This window comes from Castor canadensis, chromosome 1, assembly GCF_047511655.1.
Source record: "Castor canadensis chromosome 1, mCasCan1.hap1v2, whole genome shotgun sequence".
In the NCBI taxonomy this organism is placed as follows: domain Eukaryota; kingdom Metazoa; phylum Chordata; class Mammalia; order Rodentia; family Castoridae; genus Castor; species Castor canadensis.
The window spans coordinates 183541342-183565138 of record NC_133386.1 but is presented as its reverse complement, the minus strand read 5'-3'; the positions used below and the strand labels follow the sequence as shown (position 1 = coordinate 183565138).

Genomic DNA, 23797 nt, shown 5'->3' with positions numbered 1-23797 from the left:
ACCTCTTAACCACAGCCTACTCGGCACCTCTGGTCTCAGCACCCTTCAATTCACGAAGCTGGTTTCCTGTTAGAGCCTTTACAAATTTATTCCTTCCTGTAAAACAACTCTGCACCAATTCTTCCTTCCCCTGACATGGCCAAAATGCCACCTCTTCAGCAGTTCTCCGACCAGTCATGGAAATTCATGCCCCTCACTCACCATTGTATCACTTTCTTCTCCAATTACGACGTAGGCTACACAAGAGCAGAGACCTTGTCTGGGACTAGAATGGTACATACAGTAGCCACTCAACTGAAAGGAAAGAATGAGCCCAAAGAGGAGAAAAGGCTTTCTCCAAGGTCCCCCACTCTCAAACTCTCTACTCCATCTACCTTCAAATCATCATCATCTTAGGGCTAACTTTTTCAATTCATCTTCCTGGCTCCAGCCCCTGGTCTTCAACTCATGTGATGCATCAATCCACATAAACCCTGATGGATCCCAGAAGAGACAGAAAGAAAAGAGGAGTCAGTAGGCAAAGAAGTAGCACAGGGAAGCAAACATAATTTGTTAGACTGTAAAACTCTGACGCTGTGTGACGGCACATGCTATCCCCTCCTGGTGACATCTTTGCATGTGCATCTATGTGCTATCTCTGCTACGGGGATCCATTCATGCACGTAAGCATCACTTAAAAACACTAAAGTTCTAGGTCCTGCCCACAAACTGTTCATAGAAAAGTAGGGGAAATAAAACATGTCTGAAAAATAAGAAATTCAGGGTGGAAAGCACTGATAACTCATTGAACAAGCAATTCTAAGGCACCTGCACAGGCCGAGCACTCTGCTGAAGTGCTAACACTAAAGCAGAAGCTCCATCTCTGCTTGGGAAGGAGGACGCAGGTGAACCACATCCCAGGAAGACAGGTGAATGGTACCCAGTGTTACCAGGGAAAGTCAGAAGAGGGCCCACGTAAGGGCAGAATGTGCATTTCTATCTGTGTCCTTAAGTCATAGACTTGGTAAGCACTGATCACTACAGTGGACATGTCAAAGAGCTCTGAGTTCTAGAGATGAAAGGGGAAGGATCACATCTTGGAGAAAAAGGCAAGTTTCCAGGAAATTGAAATTACAGCTTTGAGTCTGTATTCTCAAAGTGTTTAATCAAATGCACACAGAGCACTGACAGCTGGGCACTGTTCTAAATGCTCTCAATCCTCCAAACATCCCAGAAGGGGTCATTAATGAGCAAGTGAGCTGCAGGACCCAAATATGAACCCAGGTGCTTAACCACTAGCTACCCTCCCTCCCAAGTAGTCAGAAATACACCAGGGGAGACTTAAAAATCAATTTCAAAAGATATTATCAACATGCTCCTTTCTAATCTCCACTGTCTGAACCCAGCAGGGTAAAAGTGCTCCTTGACAAATCAGGTAATGGTTTCCTCCCAACCCCTCCAAGACTCATATGAAGCAGTGGCTGGTGCAAAAACAGATGGCATCACACCTTTGCTTCCCTTGCTCTCCCCCTTTTTTCCCTCCTCACCAAACTGGACCTGACTTCCCAAACAATGTGTCAGTACTTTCCTCTGAACCTAAGGAACCTAAAGGACTCAGCATAAGACAAGGGGACTTACGGGTCTGCAGGGGGCTCCTAGGGAAGAGATTCATCACTAGTCAGAAAGGATACATAGAGAAAATACCACACCACTTTGTTGGACTTCAGGTTGAACTTCATTGACTGCCTGTGATACCAAAAGCTGCTGCAGCCATTGTCTAAGAGGAGAAAACACTCACTACTAAGACACAAAAAGGAGAAAACCTAGATCCTTGAGCTGCTAACCCAGTCAATGCTAAATCCTAGCTCTAACTTCTTGCCTGGCCAGATAAAACACCCCTTACTACTTAACTACCTGTGTTTGGGTTATCTATTATTTGTAACAAAAGTATACTATAGTTGATACAACAATAACACAGTGAAGTAGCTAATTTTCACATTAACCCTCACTTTTACAGATGAAGAAACTGAAAGGCCAATAAGTGATTCCTTGTCCAGGATCACTGAGCTGGTCAGTGACAGGCAGAGCCATGACCCAACTCCAGAAAACCAGACCCCTAGTCTTTTCCACAGATTTTAAAAGTCACTGTAATCAACACCTGCAAAATATCTGGCCAGTTGAGTACTTCATAAATACTTTTTAAAGGAATACCATCAACAGAAAGCTCATCTTTCCAAACTTAAGTGAAGCCTCGCTGTGCCAGAAGTGAGATGGGAGGAGACCAGTTTCCTCAGCAAAAGAAAGTCGTTGGGGATAACTTTTTTGTGACAAGAAGAGCCTCAGTTCCTGCCCCTTCCCTTAAGGGAGGACCTCACAGAAATAGTCCCTTTTGCGACTGACTTCCACAGCTGGTCCCTAACACCTCCCAATCCCTGCAAGAAAAACAGCAAGCACTCCACAGGCTCCTTCCCCACAAAGGCTCAGGATACCCCTGTGTAATAGGAATCATAATTCCCCTCCTACAGATAAGAGTCCTACAGCTCAGGTTACACACCCAACATCAGCAGCTACCATGAGTTTGCCCCAGGGACACGGGGTCAGATGAAGAGAACAGGAAAGAGTATTATTCAGGCTGGAGGTACGACTGTCCCTTTCCACTCTCTACTTCCGCTGAATAGAAATTGAACCAGAGAAAGTATGCAAAGAGATGGGTTCACATCCGACTTTAAGATCTGCCCCCTGGGTTGGAGAAGTGGCTCAAGCAGTAGAGCACCTAGCAAGTGTGAAACCCTGAGTTCAAATCCCAGTCCTAGCTACTCAGGAGGAAGAGATCAGGAGGATCACGATTCGAAGCCAGCCTGGGCAAATAGTTTGCAAGACCCTATCTTGAAAAACCAAATCACAAAAAAGGGCTGATAGAGTGGCTCAAGGTGTAGGCCCTGAGTTTAAGCTCCAGTACCGCAAAAAGAAAAAAAAAAGGAAAAGAAAATGTGGTATCTGTACACAATGAAATTTTATTCAGCCACAAACAAGAATGAAATTTTGTCATTTACAAGTAAATGGATGGAGCTGGAGAACATGATCTTAAGGGAAGTTAGTCAGGCTCAGAAAGCCAAAACTCGCATGTTCTCCCTCATATTCAGATTTGTTTCATATACTGAAACAAATGCAGTAATATTATTGGACATGGATCACACACTAAGGGGAGGACGCACATGGGAGGAATAAGGAAAGAGAAGGAAACCTAAAACTTGAAAGTGTTTGATGTGCCCACTGTAGAGGAGCTGATATAGTAATCTTAAACTGACAGAGGTCACTATGGGAAGGTGACCGGGAAGTAGCCAAGAGGTCTGGCAGAGGTGAACCAATGTGGGTTGTAATACACATGTGCATGGAAGCAATGCTAAGAATCTCTCTGTGTAGCTACCTTTATCTCAAACTAGCAAAAACACTATGCCTTTCTTATTATCTCTTATGTTTTCTCTCCAACAAAATCGGAGAACAAGAGGGCAGAACAGGTTCTGCCTGGAATGGGGGCAGGGGGAAGGAGCACAAAACAATGTATACACATGTGAAGCTGCTTTGTCACTGTGTCACTTGCTAAAATGCAGGCTGCTCTGAATTTACTCCCAAAGCCTGCTTCTGTTGAGAACAGTGCAAATGCTGCTTTATTCACATGCTAAAAAAAAAAAAAAAAAAGACAAGACACAGACGCCCACATGGTATTTGGGTTCATTTACATGAAATGTGCAGAACAGGGAACTCCACAGAAACAGAAAGCAGACTAGCAGTCACCAGGGGCCAGGAGGAGGAGGAGGCAGGGTGCCTGCTAATGAGTTCAGGGTTTCGGGGTTTCCTTGTAGATAAAGTGTCTGGAAAAAGACAGAGGTGATGGTTACACAACATTGTGAATGTCCTAAATGCACTGAGCTGCACACTTTCAAACAGTTCATTTTATGCTATGTAAATTTCACCTTGATTTTAAAATAGAGTGGTGTAATGAAGCACAGCCTCACTCACTGGCTGGAGGGAGGGAGGAAAGAAAGCTTCCTGGAGGACGACCTGAAAAACAAGGAAGTCTTGAAAAATGGATCTAGGCAGACACAGAAGAGGAACAAGAACCACCCTGAACTGGAAAAACTCATGCTGTGCAGAACAGCCTGAGCAAAGCTCTGCAGGGTGGGAGTGGCACTGCTGAACACATCCTGAGGACAGAATGAATGGGAACATGTGCACTAAACGCCTGCCAGGTGCCAGGCACAGTGCTGGGCCACCTACATCCCTCGTCTCACCACAGTCACGTGGCCATATTAAGAGCATGGGATCTGGAATCAGACCACCAAGGACAACATTAAGTGCCACCATCTCTAGCTGTGTGACTTTGGAAGGTAGCCAGCTCACTCTGTTCCTTGTTGTCTACATCTGTAAAGACGAATGATAAGCCTATCTGTCTTGTAATGGGGATGAAATTAAATGATCTATTTTAGCTGCTACTGTTTCCATCATCCTAAAGTCTTCACAGGGACCCTGCAAGGTATTTTTATTCCCATTTTATAGATAACAAAACCAAGCTCAGATCCTACTAACAAAAAACAATAGACAATCTGGAACTCATAATCTCCCAAGCGTTTTTACTACAAGTATTTAAACAGAATAATTAAGTGCAGAAAAGGTCACTGAAGCCCAAATACCGTAAGGGGATTGCTGAAGGACTCAGAGCCATGGAGGAAGCCCGAAACCAGAACCCAGGTCTAGTCCTCTGCCACTCTTCCCCAGCCCCTTCTATCTTGAGATGCAGACCTGGGTAGGGCACTCAAATTTCACCCTCTTCTCACTATTCCTCTGAAAGTCACCTTACAAGCGACCCAAGGCTTCTGCTAGTCCCCACAGCTGAACAAAAGGAGCAAACATTGAGAAGAGAGATTACGCTCCACCAAGGCATATATGTGAAGAATGTGGCAATGCCCTCAGCTCTGCCAAAGACTTCCAGTACCTAGACACACCCCGTGTGGCAGAAAGCCCATCAGTCAGCCAAACCAATGCCACATGGCAGGACAGGACTTCTGTTTCCAGTCTCTTAAGCTCCCCTCCCCCAGGAACAGATTCCTGTTTCACAACCTCTTTTGGTTGTGCTGATGAGCCAAACCTTCTCTGGGAACCTCTACCAGTCCCGGAACTGTGGTTCCTGTCACAAGGATCCTCGTCCAGGCCCTAAAGAAATATAAAACTATTAGCACTGCTTTTCATTCTATCCCAATTCAGCCAAAGCTACAACCTTAACACCAGTGGGTCATTCTGAACTCTATATTCTTCCCATCCAACAACTAGGTTCCAGGGACCCCATAAGCCACACTAACCTAAAATTTAAATTTCTGCCAACTCTCATGAAAACACTACACACCAAAACAGGTCCCTGCATGAACTCCTCTTCCCACCTCTGATGTGACAGCCCCATTAAACTATCTTCAGTCTATAAACATCTACCACCTTGGGCTCCTCCCTCCCCTGCTTTCTTCCAGGGGGCAGCCACCCGGATGGGCAGGCAGAGGGAGTTAAGGACCTAGTGAGCTTGGGCAAAGACTCACAGAAAACTCCACTGAAGAGTGACCCTTGTGGTAGTTATATCCTAGTGGACTCTACTTGTCTTAACACAGGCTGAGTCCTTTGCTAACAGCCAATCACTATGCTACAGGTGTTGTATTTATCATCTCATTTAAACTTTATAACAATCCCAGGAGGCAGGAACCATGCTTACCCACATTATCAGATGTAGACACTGAGCCTTGCAAAAGCTAAGCTCCTGACCCAGCATCTCACAGCTGGTAAGTCTAAGATTCTGGCCCAGGTCTGCCTGACCCTGAAGCTCTTGATCTTAGCCACTCCCAGAAAGTGCTAAACTGGCTCAACCCTGGACAAGAGTCAACTAAGACCAGGAGGTCACAAATGCCTGCCTGTCCTGGGCCATGGACACAGTAGTCTATCAAACCATCTGAATAAAACAGCATTTGCACTGTTCTCAACAGAAGCAGGCTTTAGGAGTAAATTCAGAGCAGCCTGCATTTTAGCAAGTGACAAAGCTTCAGGTTTTCTATTATACATGTTCAGTTTTCTAGGGTGGGAAACCAGTGAACAGCACAATGGGTAACAATAGACTCTTTATCCTTCTAAAACCAAGCCCACACACCATATGACAATAGTTATTTTTACTCACTGACGTAATTAACCAAAATGTGAACTGCTTCAAGCCATGTTTAAAATCAAATACCATTTTATGGGATTTGGAGTATGTACAGATCTAGATTCTGAAAGGCCACTATTCTTCTAGCTCCCATTTATCTCCCTTGTGAATATTACCCAACAGCTCCCTAAAAACTGGCCCAAGAGGTAAATCACTGATCATGAAAATGGCACACTGGGTGGGTTCTTCCCACCAAACCCAGAAGCCAGACAACGAACACCAGGGTTAAAAATTTTTCAAAGGAGCTGGAGGAGTGGCTCATGTGGTAGAGTACCTGACTAGCAAGCATGAGGCCCTGAGTTCAAACCCCAGTACCATCAAAAAAAAATTATTTTCAAGGGCAAGTGTGGCACTGTGGGGTTACCTGAGTACCCAGCACTTGATTCCACCCTAGAATCCAAAATGCAAGGGAAGGGCAGGACAGCTGGCTGAATGACAAATGGCACCCAGGACATTAGACATCAGGCAATGCAAGATTTGAATAAACTAGCTTACTTGCCTCACTTGCAAATAAATGACTCTGAACCTGATGCTGTAATCCAAAGGGGATAGAGAATAAGGATCAGCATAATCCATAGTTCCATGCCCTAAAGTGCCAGGTAAGGCTTCAATGGAAAGGACAAGTACCAACCACCTGAGTCCAGCTGGCTCTTCTCACCCAACCTGAGGCAGTTGGAGGCAAGACGGACTCTTTCAAAGGCACCAAAAGCTAGGCAGGGTGGTGAATGCCCAAAATCCCGGCTACTTAGGAGGCAGAGGCTGGAGGAGGCCAGCATGGGCAAAGTTAGCGAGACTCAAAAAAATAAAAACAAAAAAGGACAAGGGGCCATAGCTCAAGTGGTGGACCACTTGCCTAGCAAGCACAAAGCCCTGAGTTCAATCCCCAGTGTAGAGGAGGAAAACAGGCACAGAGAAAAAAATAACCAGAGGCCTATTTTGGTGAGGCTATGTGAACTGTGAAATGCACAGCTGAGCATGTCCTTAGAAATCCCAGACCAGAATGTTCATGATTATGTATTTTTTTTCAGCAGAACTATTTTTTCATAAAGAATCTTACAAAGAACTACATGTATACACACACGTGTGTGTGTTTGCGTGTGCAGTTTTTTTTTTCTAAGTTCAAGTGACCTTGCTCTTATCTTCAATGTAATCAATATGCAGCCAAGTTAACACACTGATAGCTCCACAGTATTAAGATTTGGTACACTAGCACTCTGAAGGCTGAGGTAGGAGGATCCTAAAGTTTGAGAACAGTATGGGCTACATAACAAGACCCTGTCTCAAAAATAAAAATAATAAAATTTTTAAAAAGATTTGGCACAGTAAATATTTGGGCAAGTATTTTCATTACAATTTCAAACATACTCAGATTTGGGGGAAGAGGGGGGTCAGAGATTTTTTTTTTTCCTAATGAAACTAAAAGTAAACACCTACGGAACCCCTGTTGTACATCAAAGAACATAAATTGAGCCAGACATAATGTTGCATACCTATAACTCCAGCACAGGGAGGTTGAGGCCAGCTTGAGCTGTACAGAGGGGAGAAGGGAGAGGGGAGAAGGGAAAGGGGAGAGACTAACATTGAAAACTAGTGATACGCCTAGAAGGAAGAAAGTAAGTTACAACATGGTTCAGAACTCAACCTACCCTGGTTCCAGAGCACAAATCCATGGACTGAATGGCAGGGCTCATCTCCTCATCTACAGGGTGGGTCAGAGGATCAAACCCCCTTCTCCACATCCTATACTAAACCTGGGGATGCTAAGCAGGGCTCCATCGTCTTAAGTGACTCACATTTTTTTTTTTTGGTGGGGGGGCCTGCAGGGTTGGGTTGTGTAGCCAAGGTTGGTCTTGAACTTCAGTCCTGTGCCTTAACCTCCTGAACGCTGGGGATTACAGGAGTGTAACACCACACCTGTCTTCTCATGGTGTTTCTTAAAATCTTGATTATTTAAAACTTAAGAGACTCAGCGTTTTTTTTTCAAATCCCATTACTGGCTTCTCAGAAAAGAAAAAATTCGCTTTCTTATCTTGCCAAATTCAAGCCATTAATTTTCCATGGAGTAAGTGCTTGGTCTTCATAGCCACTGGCAATACTGTCACCCCAACGCTGAGGACAAGTAGCAGTTGCCAGGCAACATGGCACCCACACTGCCAGTTTTCTCTCTCAAATGTGAGCATACAAACGACTGAGAGGCAGCATTACTTTTCATGATTTGGCCCGTTCCATTTATTTATGTTCCCAACTGCCCCAAAGACATCTGAGGTCATGACCTTTAATGAAGGTATACCTTAACACCAAAGTGCATAGGTTATAATCATTAATGAACTGTTTACTTTTTAAGTTTCTCTTTTAGGAAAAGATTTCTGACCAGTGGCAGATGTGAATAATGTGCAGAATGTGAACAAAAAGTGTACTATTCCACCTATACCCAAATTCTCTTCCTTGTTCTGACCTGCCTCCCTTCCACGCCACCACCTCTACTCCCAAATGCTCAAAAAAGAGCAAAGTATAGGGCAGAGGATTCCAATTCTTCAAATGAAGACTTCAATTTCAGATTCCTGGACCTGAATAATAAAACCATTCCTTAAGTCCCACCAGTTCCCTCCTGCATGGCCCATCCCCCTAGGAATGTGGATAAAACAGCCAAAGACCACCATTCACCAAGGCCTGTGATACCCAGAGCCAGTTCCTCATGGAATCCTGCCCTTCGAGCCTGCCCAGCTGGTGTATCCACAACTCCCACCTCCTCCCAGATGAGGACAGAACACCAGGCTCCAGGTTCATGAAGTCTGCCTTTGACTGAGTACAAAACTTAAAGGGGTCTCAAAAAGCCAAGGATATCACAGAGGCCAGCAGGTCAGCATTGATGTCAAGAGACCCAAATGCTTTTCCCATCTTCACAGAACTACCCTGAAGTCACTGTGTGTCCTTCCAAAGGTCACAGTTTCCCCCATAACAAGAAACCGCCTCACAGAGACAGAGTAGGAGAGAAAATAAATGGGACTTGGAGTCAGGTGTGGATTTTATTCTTTGCTCTAGTTTTCTATTATAGCAACAGAAAATAGACTAAGACAACTAAAAGTAGATTTAAGTTTTCATCTACTCTGTGGACTTGGTGCCAGGCATGGTGGCTATGCCTATAATCCCAGCATGCCTCACAAGGTCAAGGACAGCCTGGGAGACCCTGTCCTGCCAACCCAAAAAAAAAAAAAAAAAAAAACCGTTACTCTGCAGACTTGATGTAGGGATTAAGCAGCACATGGTAGGGGTCAGTAAGCGGCAGCCAGTACCATGGATCCCATGAGAAAGAGCTGACCTGGCACTGCCAGCTATCAAGCACAGGAATGAAGAGGACACACTCTGGAATCTACCTAACCTCTTTCAGCAACTAACAATTACCAGCTGGAGCAAGGGCCAAGTGACATAATGATAAGTATTGAGGCTAAGTGTATGGATTTACATTGGACACTACAAGAACAGGCAGAGCATGTATGGGATATCTCTATAACTTGCTCTCAACTTCACTGTGAGCCTAAAACTACCCTAAAGGTGGTGTTGGGCAGGGGTGTTGTTTCGGGTGTGGCTTTTGTTTGTTTGGGTTTTGTTTTTGTTGTTGGAGATACTGAGGTTTGAACTCAGGGCCTTGTGCTTGCTAAGCAGGCGCTCTATCACCTGAACCACACCCCTTGCCCTTTTTGCTCTGGTTATTTTTGAGATAGGCTTTACTTTATGCCCAGGCTGGCCTGGATCACGGTCTTCCTATTTATATCCTCACTGGAATGTCAGGTGCCTACCACAGTGCCAGCTTTTATTGATTGACAGTGGGGTCTTGCTAACTCGTTGCCCAAGCTGTCTTCGAACCGCAATCCTCCTGATTTCAGGGCATTCATTTAGGCTAAATGAGATGTTGAAAATTACAAGTACGGGCCTTCAGCAGCTTCAGTATGGGCCCAGGAGTTGGTCCTGGCTCTGTGTCCTGATTCTGACAATTACCAGCTACAGTACTGAGATAAATCTCAATCTTCTCATTTGAAAATAAGGCTTATGATCATACGCTCCTCCAATGCTTGAGAGAATTAAATGAAATGCTATCAGACACAAGGCAAATGTTCAAGAGAGTATAACTCTATTATTGTTGTCATTGCTTCTTCGCTTTGGGCTAGATTTCAATTAGTTCAATTTAAGAAAGCACACAGGATCACTCAAGGCTAGTATGAATTTCCAGTTGGAAATCTTTGGCTGATAAGACATGGTAAGGAACAAAGTCTCTCTTAATGAATACAGGGTATTTGAGAGGTAAAATAATTTGAAATATGAGTCAATTGTCAACGGAGGACTGTGCTTATACAGCAGTGGAGGCCACAGGACTGCCTTTCATTATGGTCCCCATGGCATCCTGTTCACGTGCACCTAACCCTCTTCTGTTGGCACTAAGCGTGAGCCAACTTATTTTACCAGGTGTTTATCTTCTCTCTCTTTTTAGTAGAAACTGTGTTAAGGTATGAGAGGTCACACACTTCACATCCACCGTGGCCTAGCTCATCGCCTCCCCCTGGTATATGCTCATTCAGTACTGGCTAGTCAGTGGATTTTTAATAGGATCTCTGGGACCTGGGACACAGCTGGTCTGGCCTTTCAGGGTTGAAGCTGAGCAGGCATATGTGAACTTCAGGGTCTTGAGGGCAAACAACAGGGTATGTGTGATCAGTCAAAACATAGGGTAAAAACTTAGGGACAATCTATCCCAACCTGCCTCTAATTTAGAGTTGAGGAAACAAAGGCCCCAAAACGTAAACTGATTTTTTTCAACATGCTTGGATATGAAACTCAGTTCTTTATCCCCATGTTCAGTGACCATGATCCCTATACCAGACCTGCTAACACTGGAGGGACACACAGTGGACGTTTCCTAGTCCCAAGTTGTTTAAAGGCCAGCAAGAGAGACAAAAAATACACAAACAGAGTTTCAGGTTTTTTTCTGCCTTTAGATGGAACCATTTTGTGTCTCTACTTTATCTTCTTCTGAACCTTTCAGAATACATTTTTTAAACAACAAATGTATTCAATATCTCTTTAAAGAAAAGTGAATCATAAAAGCAGAACTTGCATTTCATATGCACTTTTTCCACCTACCAATGTACCTCAAATTCCCTGAATAATCCATACTGTCATCCCCTACTTTGGCTCATGCTGGTTCTACTACCTAGAAAGAGAGAGTACCCTCATTCCTCCTTTGTTCAATAAATTCTGGCTCCTTTTTCTGCCAGGATAACTTCACAGAACTCCCTTCCCCAGCAAAGCCCCTGTGAACTTGCTCGATACTTGGCACTCACCTCATACCACCAAGTATTATCACTGTCCTCCTTGGTAGAGGACTCTAATACGCACACTCAGCACAGTACCCAGAGTGGCTGGCAGGTGGCTGGGTAGATGATAAGCAGGGCAGTGAGGTAAAAGGATGGAAGTGGCAACAGGTGCTAGGCACAAGAATTGGACTGGATCTAGACAATGGGAAAGAACAAAGGTGAACAACTGAGCTAAGAGAAAGAGTATGAGAGAAAAAATTATATATATATATATATGCAAGAAAGCACAAGGAAATGGCTCTCAGACCTTACTAAGTATCAGAGCCATCTGCAGAACTTGATTAAAAAAAAAAAAATATATATATATATATATATATATATATATATATATATATATATATATACCCATCCTACTTCAACCAGCCTAGGCCTCAATGTTCTTCATCAGCTCTCAAGGTGACTAAAATACCCTGTGACGTTTGAGAGCTGCTGGCTTGCAGCATTTTAGAGAGACAAAGAGAAAAGATGACACAGCACAGAAAACCCCCTTAATCTGAAGTAGTCACAACCCCTAAGCCCCCAAGAAGGTCTAGAATAACCGTAGGAGGTGAAGTAGAAGCACAATGGCCTTTAAACAAGGGAGGGAAGTGGTTTTCTGTAATCCAGTCTGAGTTTGCTCAGTGGACCCTGCAATGGGCTACAACCAGGCTAGTCTTGGTGGAGAAGTGTCAAAGGGAATGTTTCTCTCAGTTCATCTATAAATGTCTGACAGCTTCTCCCAGCTCTCCCTTCAACAAATCCAGTAATATAACACATCTTAGAAAGTAATCACATAGGCCTAGATGGGAATTAGGGCTAAGAGTGGTTTTTTTCTTCCTTGACCAACAACTTGAAACATTTTTCATATCAAGGTCAGGAAGACCAATACTCTGCCATTCAGCATGCAGTAAATCTTTTTTCTGCCCACTGACTGGCACCATCTGTCCACACAGCACATTACTGGTCACATTTATGGATCCTTTGCTTTGCCCTTTGTGTTTTCAAGAAATAAAATCAACACTTCAAAGACATGATGGATGTAAACATATTCTGTAGACTACCAATGAACTGTGCTAAATCAAATGAGTCAGCATCTTAGAGAAAAAGAAGAAGGGCTGTAGAAGTCACAACCGCATTAGAATCCCTGCCCCACTGCTTACTAGCTGCACAGCACTGGGTGAATCACCAGTGCTCCTGAAGCTTCAGTCTGCACATACTCATGGAGAAATGCTGCAGCCTGACAAACCTCCAAAGTAGATGCTTAATAAAGGTTAGCAGGTCACATCCATAAGCAGCAAGATTTAGCTTTAAACAAAAGGTGTTTCTCTTTCTCTCTCTGCCTCTCTCTCTCAAAATGGTATTTTACCCAGTTGAAGATAATTATTAACTATTAGCAATAATTACCACATTGTACAAATAAATTGCATTACAGAAAGAGTCACTCTCTTCCAAAGTTTGTATTAACAAAGAAAAAGCTAAAATTCTCAAAGTCTCCTAAGTCCAGTCCATCTTTCTTTGCCATCTAATAAAACACTTTTTATTTCCTTTCATGGGCTTAAACTTCACTAAAAGGCAAATTGTCTGAGGGCATGCTGCTGAGACAACAGGACTCTGTGTGTGCTCAAATAATCCCCTGTTCCAGTTGACTGTTTTCTATTTTTCTGAATAGACACTGTACAGAATCAGGAATCAGAAACAGTCCTGTGATCTCCCTAATTGCTTCCACAGACAAGTCCAAAATGGGCAAAAATTTTTTAAAGACAAAACTGATTCCAATCCTAAATGCTCCTCCAGGAGCTCTCAGTCTTCTCTTCCACAAGGCCTGCCCCCCTGCCCCAGCAAGCCCTCACATCCCAGTGCTAGGCAAGGATTCAAATGGCAGAAAGGCTGACCCATCTGCCCAATAAAGGCCAGAACTCAAAAAGGGGAGGCCAGGAAGTTGAAGACAACATGTTCTTAAGCATCCATCCTCTTGCTACCCTGAAGTTGACCCAAAGTCTAATCCAAAACCTTGTATTTGGGAGTGGCTCAATTAGAAAGAGCTTCCACATACTAAAAACATCCTTAAAGGCCACATCCAGACTTCAAATATACACAGATCTACTGCAATAAACCCAGCAAGAAAGACCCACCCAATCCCAAATCTGATAGATCACAACAGAGATCAGGGTCTCAGTCTTCCCAGCATTAAACTAGGATTCTCCAAATTCCATACATTAGATCTGGAAGGAAACAGCCAGGTCCAGCTAATCAAAAGGCTGGGCTGACAAGACCAAGCACAGAGGCTAATGTCTCATCAGGAAAGAGCACAAGATCCAAATTCCCAACAGGTTTGACAAGAGACAGAGACCATGACTGATTTCAGACATCAACCTCTGTCAAACTTATTTTGCCCACTCAGTAAGCTTATGCCTCGAATATCTCATTATAGCACTGAATATTAGCCTAACATTGATTACAGCTATTTATTAAAGATAATAAGAAGCTCCAGAAAGGTCATTCTGGCAAGGTCTCTTGGTAGCAACCTATTTGAGAATCTAAGACGGAATTTTCTACTCTTAAATGTTTAACAAATTAAGTATCAGGAAAATAATTTTACTTGGTCTCTGCTGTTCAAAGAAAAATTTCCGTACTCACACTGTGGCTTCTGACATCCTGCCAAGTTTCAGACACTGAAATATGAATGGGATTAAAAAGGATTAAGACAAAGTAAATGCTATTAACAGCTCTTCTATTGCATGCATCTATCTTACTCAGAAAGTCAATGACCCACCAGGGAAAAAGAAGGGCTGAGAGGGAACTGAGCTCACTCAACACCTGCTCACTGGGGATGGCAAGGTCAGCAGTTAATGCTGGGCTCTCTGCAACCACAATCACTGTCCGTCAAAGGTCTGCACCACTCACCTTGACACATAATCAAAGAACACTTCATCACGGATTGTCAGGGCTGAAGGGACCATCGGCAACCACAGCCTTCTCATTTTTTTTATTTTAGAACAGCAAAATCCTCTGGATAAATTAAATGTTATAGGAATCTCAAATAAAGTGGATAGCGTGATTAGCAGGCTTTAATTTTAACACTCCATATCTGTAACATTTGTTTATGACAGAGTACTCCATCTATTCTTTAAAGGCAATTTGGACAAATTGAAGTCATTTATTACAATCTATCAATTTCTGCATTTTATTTGGTTGCACAAGATCAATAGAATTCTGATTCGCATAGATACGTAGTTGCAAATGGTAAAAGTTTTACAATTCATCCCCATTAAATAGAAAACAGGGCTTTACTCTTAAAGATGTCTTAAAAACAAGCTGGCAGTACAAAGGATCACATGGATAGTTGCTAGTGTTAATAAAAAAGAAATATATTTTTCAAAATGAGTCAAAGATTTAATGGAACTCTTGAAACAAATCACAAAATGTTTCCTTGAGAAAGTTTTAAGCTTATCGTCTACACTCTAATCTTAGACAAGTTCTAACAGATTTGGTTTGGTTCAGTTTGGTTTTGGTATTTTTGTGGCACAAGGGTTTAAACCAGGGCCTTGTGCTTGCTAGGAGGGCATTCTACCACTTGAACCACACCCCAGCTCCAGATTTTTTTTAAGAATGAGTATTTCCTCGTTCTATGAAGCCAACGTAACTGTGATGCCAAGACAGACAAGTACAAAACGACAAAGGAAAACTACAGCCCAATCATATACATAATCACGGATTCAAAAGTTCCTATCAAATATTAGTAAAAGTAAGTCTAGCAATGTATAAAAACAACAGTATTAGGCTAGCGAGTACCTGCCTAGCAAGTGCAAGACCCTGAGTTCAACTCCTAGTATTACCAAAAAAAAAAAAAAAACCACAGTATTATCAGAACAAGCTAATTTATCTCAGGAATGTAAGTATGGTTTAGATTAAACACAATGGCACCTCAATGGATGCAGAAAACATATTTGGTAACATTCAACATAAGAAAAACTCTTAGCAAACACAGACTGGAAAGGAACTTTCTTAACTTGATAATGGCAATCTACCCGAATTCATTAAAACACTATTTACAATAGCCAAAGTACACAAACAGTCTAAGTGTTGGCCAATGGATAAATGGATTAAAAAACTGGTAGTACATAGACAGACAGATGTGTGTATGTGTATATATGCACACACAATGGAATATTATTCAGCCTTTTAAAAAGAGGAGATCCTGTTACTTGTGACAAAGTGGATAAGACCTGGAAGACATTATGTTAAATGAAGTAAGACAGAAAGAGAAATACTTCATGATCTCACTTGTACTTCATCTCTTAAAAATGGGATCCATCCTAGGAACTGAATCATTAGGTAAACACATGACAAATACACTGCAGTACAACATTATAATGGCTACGATGTCACAAGGCAATAGGAATTCTGCAGCTTCATTATAATCTTATGGGAACACTGTCATATATGCAATCCATCATTATACAGCATATGGCTGTGTGGAGAATGTAAAAAATAAGTCAAAACTCACAATAACAGTAAAACAGTGTTACTAGAGAGGAAATACAGAGAATAGGGACAAACTTGCAGTTATGTAGGATGAATAAATCTAGAGAGATAATATACAGCATGGAATCTATAGTTAATAATAGTGCATTGTATACTGGAAATGTGCTAAGAGAGCAGCTTTTAGGTGCTCTTAACATTCATTCTCTCTCTCTCTCTCTCTCTCATTCCATGTACACCAGAAAGCATGTAAAGGAACCTCTATCATAATGCAAGAGCTAAAAGTGGGAAATGGTGCACATCCATTGTTCAAGAACATGGATAATCTACAGGGTATCATACCAATTAATGGTTTAACCCAACAAAAATGAATAGCTGCTGTAACACAAGATGGATGAATCAGAAAACCAATACTGAGCGAAAAAAGCAAGTCATAGAAAACTATGTGAGATGCCACCTTAATAAGCAAAGCTAATCAACATACTGCGTAGAGGTATTCACAGACAATGCCAAAAACAACGCAATGTGGAAACATGGGACATCAGGACAGTGGTAATCTGGCTGAGGGTGGGCAAGAGATGGGCTATAGAAAAAGAGGCACAAGTGAGATAAGTGGGTGGTGGATTCACAGGCATACACTTTGCTACTATACTTGTAACTATTCTTTCTAGTTATCAAATATTAATGGTGTAACTTGGGGGGTACTACTGGGGTTTGAACTCAGGACCTTGTGCTTGCTAGCAGGTGCTCTACCACTTAAACCTCGCCCCCAGCCTGATATAAATTTTTAAACTACTGATACAATCTACCCTCATCATCATCAAAGATAATGACATCTATCAGATAAATAGGTACCAGGCACTGCTCTGATTCGACAGATTAAGAAGTAGAGTTAGGTAACTTGGCAAGAATCAAAACACAGACCTCCTCCCTCCTGCCCAGTGATCTTCCCACTGTGCTCAACGTCTCACTTTCCAAGCGCCTGTGGGTATCTGTTAGGTGTTTCCCTCATTTCCCCAATGACAGGGGAAGTTCAAAAATGCACCTTATTCCCTTTGTTCCCTTCTGAGTACCTAGCACGGAATAGATGGCCAATAAATACCTGTAGGCTGGATGCATTAATGAAGGGCAAAAGGTCTCACTATCAACATGCTTTGTCATTTAGTGCACATCCTTATAAAGTGGCCTATGAGCATCCATGGTCACACTACAACCAATTGTTTGTCCAATCAGTAGGTTATCATTATCTTTGAGAGAAGTGGTTCTCAGTTAACAAAATAGCAACAGAAAAGTGAGCTGCCATCAGTCATGAGAATACTGCCCATAATTTGTTACTAATGAACTCACAAATGGTTGGCTTCATGTCAAAGCTGAGCAAACCCAATGCTCTCTCCAAATGGCCTGCATGTGCATCATTCAACCAGTATTCTTAACTAGGAAAAGGGACAAGTTTATAACCAGGGTAGGGCCCATAGGCTTGTGTTCAGGGTGCAGTGGAGAGGTACTAAGAACCCGGACTCTAGGAGACCATGAAGGAAAGAGAGACAGACAGAAACAGACAGTAACAAAGGAGTGAGGGTGGCTGGCTGACTAAGTCAAGAAGTTATCTCATGAGGTCTGAGTGGGATAGTGCAGAAAGAGTCTGGGATCACAGGCCACCATGCTCCTTCTCTAAACTGATCTCAGAGTGAAGAAAGAACACTCTTGCATTCTGGTCCTGGACCTAATTATCTATGCCATCCCCGGGATAAAGATATGTTACCTTGCTGGGCTCTGGTGGCTCACGCCTGTAATCCTAGCTACTCAAGAGGCAGAAGATCAGGAGGATCGTGGTTTGAAGCCAGCCCAAGCAAACAGTTCACAAGACCCTATCTCAAAAACACCCAGCATAAAAAAGGGCTGGTATGGTGGCTTAAGTGGTAGAGTGCCTGCCTGGGAAATGTGAGGCCCTGAGTTCTAACCTCAGTACTACCAAGGAAGAAGAGGGGGGAAAAAAAGAAAAAAAAGATGTTACCTTGTTTGGGCCTCTGTTCGTTTGTCTATAAAATGAGCTTTATCATGCCTACCTTTGAATTTCACAGAATTGTTTAAAGATCCAATGGGATGGTGTATATTGGCCCTTTGCATACGTCACTCTTCAAATGTGACATAAGATTTTCCTCTCTGTAAAAGTACATATTAAGATGATTTTTTCGAAGTAGCACGCCTCCCTTATCGGTTTGGCAACTACCTCATTATCCTACAACAGTGGCTAGAAACACCTGCATTTTTAACTTCAGATCCAGAAATAACCATTTATGCTGGCAGAGACTACAACCTACAAACTTCACAGGGAAGGCTCAACTCCACCCTACAAACCAGCAATGTCCCAGACCCAGTTCAATCCTCAGCAAGCTATTTCCAAAGAGCTGACCTCATAGCGTTACTGAGTCCTGTCTTGACACCAATCCTGAGGAAGCAGGTGACCTTGAGAAATTTTTCAATCACCTGAAGGAACAGAAGGTCAAATCTGGAGCAGAAAAGGAAAAGTTGTCCCATAAACAACTACAAGCTTTTCCCTTAAAGGAGGCCAGTCCAGGCTGGCTTTTAATAAGAAAGCCATGGTGAGAATGGGTGGGTATATGATTTCTCCCTAGGTCACCAAACACCACTAACTAAACACCCATCCTGCTCTGAGGTTTCTAAAGAGTTTTACTTTGGAGAAAAAGAAAAGTTTTCCTTTGGAGCCTAACTTTTTGGGGTTTTGTTTTTGGGGGTTTTTTTGGAGATAGGGTCTCACTATGTGGCCCAGGCTGGCCTCAAACGAACACTCTCCTGCCTCAGCCTCCTGAGTACTAGGCTTACAGGACTGCACCACCACACACAGCCTGGAGCCTAACCTTTTAAATACACAGGCCCACACATTTGCACATTTAACTCTTCTGGGAAGTAGCAAAACTGACAATGATATCATTATGATAATGATAATATTAATGTCATAGCAAAGTCTTACAAAGCTCTTCCTAAATGCCAGGAAACTTTTAAATAATCCCAAAAACTTGAGGTGAAAACACAGGAAAGAAATCACTTAAAGCCGTGCACCCAGCCTGCAGTTCTGGGGTGCTAATGCTCTTGAAGAAGCCCTGCCTTCCTCCTTGAGGCCTGACTGATCCCTAAGGCCCATACCCCTCTGCCTTTGATCAAAAAAAGCTTTGCTCATTGCAGCTTGAAGACCGCCCCTGCCCCAGGCAAGTAGGTCAAGGCCCTCTCTGAACTCTTTGGAATGCAGTATGACACACAGCCTTGGTTTGGGGAAGCCCCACCACCACCCCCAGATGCTCTCTGCTGGAGTGTGGTAGCCTGGGTGTGTTTCCTAAAACGCTGGAAGTCATGAGGAGAAATAAGGACTTGGCCTGAATGACTCAAACATGGACAGCGCTGGCCACATGCCCAGGCAGGCAAAACCAGGTGACCACCAGCTCCAGGAAGAAACCCAAAGACCAGGAAAGCCGGTAGCCCCGGGACTGTACCACACAGAGCCCACGTTCCTCCCAGGAAAGAAGGTATGGTCCTGGCCACTCAAACCAGCCTTCCAAGACAATGTGGAGCTGTAGATCAGGACAATGGCAGTGTTCCAGTGCATGGGAAAACAGCCTGTGAAGCCAGGTGCACTCATTTCTGGTATGGAAGGAGAGTGGACATACAGGCCACTCTGGTGCAAGGTCACTGGATTCAGATTTAGCCTTCTTCTTGATGACTTGGTGGGACAAAGGAGAAATGAGAAACAACCAGCCAGTCCCTGTTAAGGAACAGGAGCTTTAAGAAAGGTCAGGGTGGTCAGGACTGGTGGAGTAGCACAAGTAGCAGAGTGTCTGCCTAGCAAGCGTGAGGTCCTGAGTTCAAGCCTCAGTACAACCAAAAAAAAAAGAAAAAGAAAGGCCAGGGTGGGCCAGGGGTCTGAGGAGGAAGGAGCACCCTTACTTCCTCCATGAAGCTGGGGTGATAAATGCTTGAAGGAGAGAGAGTGTATACTATGAAGAAGAGGAGGAGGTGAGGCAACTAGAGCTGGGCACACAACAGACAAAACAAATGCTGTGTCTGCCCTCAGGGGCTGCTGCTGTGCCGTAAAACTGACTTTAAATGACAAGGAGTGTCCTTGATCCAAGACTAGAGGAATAAAGGGAGGGTATGGAACACCTGTTTTGTTGAAAAATGTATTTTCCCACATTTCTCTTGAATAACAGCAGACAGTATGTACTGCGATACACCACAGCACTGCTCTAAAGACCTTACATGGAACAGTTCATTAAACCCTCACAATGAGGTTTTGGGGGGGATGCTGTAACTATCCCCATTTTACAGATGGGAAAAGCAAGGCATCATACTTCAATAGCTGACTCAAGATCCTGAAGCAGGGCATTTCTGCCTCGGAGCTCACTTTGTTCTATACCCTCCATTAAAATTCCTATCATTTCCTGTGAAAAGTACTTGAATCCCAGCACACGGGAGGCTGAAGTGGGAGGATTGCAAGTTCAAGGCTAACCTAGGCTACCTAGCAAGATCTTTTCTCAAAAAGAAAGAAAGAACAGAGGAAGGAAGGGAGGGAGGGAGAGAGGGAGGAAGGGAGGAAGGAAGGCAAGCTTGGGAAGGATCATGGTTCCAAGTCAATCTGGGCAAAAAGTTAGCAAGACTTCATCTCAATAGTAAAGTGGTCATGGTGGTGTGCACCTGTCATCCCAGCTACATGTGAGGCATAGGTGGGAGGACTGCAGTCTGTGATCAGCCCCAGGCAAAAACTCGGGACCCTACCTGAAAAATACTAAAAAATAATGAAAGCAGAAAAGGTTAGAGGTGTGGCTTGAGTGGGAGAGCACTTACCTAACACAAGCATGGTAAGGGCCTGAGTTAAAATCCCACTACCACCAAAAAAAAAAAAAGAAATGACACATGGCTAAATCATTAACAATTACCTCTTTAGGTACTAGGTTACAGCCAACATATTTTAATGTGTTTCTGGCACCAGATGTAGTTTCCTTTTATAATTAAAAAATGATATTTAAGTCCCCCATGTAACAATTTGGGCATGAATAAATAGCTGATACAAAAATGTTCAAAATGGTTACCAACAATAGTAGCAGATAGCCCTCCTGACCACACGACACACTGACCAGTGATGACAAATGGAGCAACACTGAAATTAAGAGCAAGGAGTATGATACTTGAATAAATAATAGAAGATAAATTCTTCGCAAAGTTACTAAAGGAAAGCATGTCGCTGACTTGGCTGAAGCCAATGCAACATAAATTTCCTTAATATGACATACCAGGATGGAAACTGCTTTTGCTAACATCACCCAGAGCCAAGCACAACAAACATTAGCATAGAATACACATGCAATTCCTCCCCTTCACCCCAGAGGAGGAGGAGCTGTCTTTGTGCATAAATGGCCTCATCATGGGTATCTAATTCATCCATCCTGCAGAACACTAGATACTTAAACAACACATAGGGAGAAGACCTCAGAGAAGACCTGACAGAGCTGAGCATCCCAGTGGTGATGACACCATCAATGGAGGCCCACTAGACACCAAAAACAAAGGGCATTTTTCACACATCACTGTGCCTGGGTCAGGAGGACAATCCTATGGCAACAAGCCAGGAGCATTTGGGGCCATTTGCCAAATCATCATGCTTCCTTCATCTGTGAACAGATGGAGTCACTACACTATCACCAGGAGGACATGGTACAGCACAATGTAGGTCAGGGCCACTCCATTCCTACAAGGTAATTTATGTCCGTTATTACAAGACTTCAAGAGAAAGCATGGGATGTTCTTTTGGTTTTGACATCTGACAGTATGCCATGGGAATTTCTTCATGCTCGCCACTCTGTGATATCTCTGTTAAAAGGCTACCACCCGGTGCCCCAGATGAGAAAGAAAATGCTATAACTGGATGTTATCACTGTCAATCATCTTGGATCCCAAGAGGAAGGCAGGCAACCTCAAGACAGGGAAGAATGACAAAGCTGCATACACAGCTTTGACTCTGGGCAAAACTTTTCTTATCCCATCTTCCCAAGAACTATGGCCTGGGATTGGGAACAGGGAGGCTGAGAGGGAGGTTTTAGATCTTTGAAATCATTCAATAGTTGAAAAGTAAAATCATTGAGAGGCTGAGAAACCAACACAAATAGCAGCTGAAATTATGTAGAATCTTAAGCAGTAGATACTGTTTTTTGCTTTTGTTTTTTTTTTTTTGCTAGAATAAAATCCTCCTGGGGATGTCCCTCACCAACTTATCACAAGGACCTATGTATTAATGGGGGAGGGGAGACAGGTAAAGAGGGTCTCCTTTGCTCTTGAGTTGAATTTTCTTCTAACCCAAATCATCTCATTAAATCATGCGAATCCCTCAGGAAACCAATTTCACAGACAAGAGATCAGCTCATAAGTAACAGAAACAGGATTTGAACAAGGGTGTTACTGACTCAAAACCTGTGCTCATTACCATCCCACCTGGATTTTAGCCCCAATTTGCCTCAGATTTGCTGGGTAACGTTGGGCAAGTCACATGCCTTCTCTGAGTCTCAATCAGATTCTTTATAAAATGAAGACCAATTCCTAAGGTCCCTACTAGCTCTGGGGTTTTATCAATCAGGGTTTTGGATTTCACAGACCAATGCTATTTCAAACATCAAAATATTAAGGGTCAACACAGGAAATCACAAAGAAAAGGTATTTACCAACTGTTAACATTCTTCTTTCACTAAAGGTAGTACTTCTCCCTACTAATTCATCAAAGACACATTCTGATTGAAGGATGGTCTTTTACATTGAGTAATACTAAGCTTCATGAGAATCTCAGTGCTTTGTCTTTTTCTTTCTTTTTTTTTTTTCCTCTTTTTAACATGGACCACTGAAAACTTTCACAGGCTGTGCATCAGTCTGCAAACAGTATTTGGGACTATATTTCTAACTATATTAATCCTAGCACATAAAATGTGCTGTTGTCTCACATACAGGAAGGAACTTCAGTGCTTTCATTTACAATAAACCCATCACTTGTGGGAATTTTCATTTGTATAGATATAATATATATATGCTTCTGCATTCGCTATTACAATACAGTTTTTAGGGGTGAAATATACAAATAAATTTGGGACTCACACAAACGTGCAATTGGAAAAAGAAGTATCTTCATAGCCTCTTCAGTAAGATGGATATTTTTCTTGATGCTGTATCAAAACTCAACAAGTAGATGTTAGCTGTGACGTGGAGTGTGAGACTATCTCTGTGAACTTTTCATATGCTGTGGTATAAAAATCCACTGGGCTTTGCATCCATTGCATTTGAGCTTTTGTTTGGTTGGTGGTTGTTCTTTTTAACTGACAATAAGAATTGTGTATATTTATAGTGTATCTGCTGTGCTTCAAACAGCTCTTTTTACTCTGCATAGCTTTGTCATCATGCATTGGTTACTTGGAAAATAATCAGTTCACTGAGATTTACACATACAAAAGAATCACAGGGGAAAAAACAAACAACAATTTACCATCATTATGAAAATATTCAAGTATTTACAGATTCCCAAAACATCGTCAGGAACTGCCAGGTATCCCATGACCACTCTTTTAAAACCACCAGTCTGGTGAAGGCCAAAGAACTTCACAACCACTGTATTCATTCATCCCACAAATATTTCCTGGGTACTCACTAAGTGCCACCTGCTCCAGGTACTGGGAATTAAGCAGTGAATACCACTAAGGCC

At 42.8% G+C, this 23797-nt stretch overlaps 1 protein-coding gene across 1 annotated transcript in view; it reads right to left on the bottom strand.

Annotated features, from left to right (window-relative positions):
- The window catches only part of Ptprj (protein tyrosine phosphatase receptor type J), a 158108-nt gene that overhangs the window by 49742 nt on the left and 84569 nt on the right, over nt 1–23797 (bottom strand). The gene's annotated exons all lie outside the window — the stretch shown is intronic.